This window comes from Euwallacea similis, chromosome 23, assembly GCF_039881205.1.
Source record: "Euwallacea similis isolate ESF13 chromosome 23, ESF131.1, whole genome shotgun sequence".
Classification (NCBI taxonomy): domain Eukaryota; kingdom Metazoa; phylum Arthropoda; class Insecta; order Coleoptera; family Curculionidae; genus Euwallacea; species Euwallacea similis.
Window position 1 is genome coordinate 754,032 of NC_089631.1, and position 1,872 is coordinate 755,903.

Below are 1,872 nucleotides of genomic sequence, written 5' to 3' on the forward strand. Positions count from 1 at the left end.
TTCATACATCGGGTTTTAATTTTAGTTTAAAGTCAGTGTGAGGTTTAAAAAATCTAGGAATCGTATATGTGTAAGCAGGCATCAGAGATTATCAGCTATTTACTAAATAGAACTGGCAACCTGCCAATTTCTAATAGGCGTGTTAGGTACATACAGGGTGTACTTAAAAAATTAGACACCATCCGCGCAGTCATCTGGGTTATGTTTTAATCATCACCTAATCTCAAAACTTCTTTGGATGAGGAGGAGATATCAATAATCACTGAAAGAAGCTAGACAAATGTGTTTTATAGTATTATGATATCAAGGAAATCGACTAGTTTATAGTGATGGGGTCGGAATATTGAGTATTACGAAAACCTGTTGGATAAAACCTTGATTGATGACCCGGCTAATAATTAAATGCGCGAAGACTTTTTCTTTCATGATGATATAGTGCGTAAAGCTAGAACCTTTTGTTATCCTAATTAATATCTTGTTATTTTTGACTTGATTTATTCCCAATATCTATAACTTACCCAAATCTTATGTTGCTATATTCTCAAAGCCCTGTTTCAAAACTACTACTCACTCTCTTGCATAGTAATCAGTAGTGAATACTCAATCAAAAGCGCACACATTTCCGCACTAGTCTAAATATTTTCCCGTAAATTTCATTAAAATTTACGAACAAATCACCTAAATTCGTGTAAAAACCAACCAAAGCACTGTAGCGCGGTTATTCGTCTGCACTTCTATTGGATTTCCGCTTTAACTCTCTTTATTCAGGCTAGTTATCTCTCTGTTCCTGCAATTTACATTTTTAAAAGCGGACAATATTCTTTCCATTTGTAGCGGACTTATGTACGACGTACGATATCATAATATTAATGCTAAAATTTGCTTTACACGCATACAGATGCCTTTTTTTATATGGCCACTGAATATGAATGTGATTTAAAAATTAATGACGATTGTTATTGTACAGAGAAATTTTAAGTTTTTCATTGAAAAAATATTATTTTCTGGCCAATTCAGTAAAATAAACAATGTAAAATGAAGAAATCATTTAATAAAAAATAAATAAAACAAAAAAGTTTGCGCGACCGTGACAGGACTCGAACCTGCAATCTTCGGATCCGAAGTCCGACGCCTTATCCATTAGGCCACACGGTCTATACGCTTGCTAATTGTAAGTCGCGTCATAAACAGAATGCTAGTTTGGCGTGTTAAACATAGATGGCAGAGGCAACCAGTTATACACATTGATGACTAGCCCCGATTTTGAAATTATAATCAATACAACTAACAGGTCGATAAAGAAAGGAAGATGGAATATGAAGATGTTAATTTAGGATACTTCAGTGGCTGAACTCTTATATTATAACGTAGATATACACCAAATTTCTAAATGTGTTTCTTTTCCTCTATAAATTAAATTTAGATAGAGCTTAACGACAAGTTTTATAACATGTAAAAATCAAACATATTAAATTAAAATCATTACTACGTACAAATGAAATGCTTCTTTATAGAATTAGGTAGAATATTTTTAGGTCCCTAACCCGAACATTTACTTACAAACAAGATTTTAGTAATAAAAGAAATTAAACTGTACATATTTCTTGATGTAATGGTGAATCATAGCTTTACTTCTTACTATACAGGAAATAAGGAAAGATTGAAACTCTGGTAATATTATCACGGACCCATTTTCCATGAAACTGGTGCAATTTGATCTATGAACTGGTTCTATTTTATCATTCCTATAGAAAATATCTTGTTGGTAAGTTGCCAGGAGGTTGATATATTGGCCCTAAAACAAAAATGTATTGTACTATTAAATTGAATTTGTTGGGTCAAGCTCTCCTTTTAACATCCTTAGGGCTAATA

At 32.6% G+C, this 1,872-nt stretch overlaps 1 non-coding gene across 1 annotated transcript; it reads right to left on the reverse strand.

The window, feature by feature from the left end:
- Positions 1 to 1,082: 1,082 nt before the first annotated feature.
- On the reverse strand, positions 1,083 to 1,155 carry TRNAR-UCG (transfer RNA arginine (anticodon UCG)). The gene has a single exon. It is a non-coding gene; the product is annotated as a tRNA-Arg (tRNA).
- Between the last annotated feature and the right edge of the window lie 717 nt (positions 1,156 to 1,872).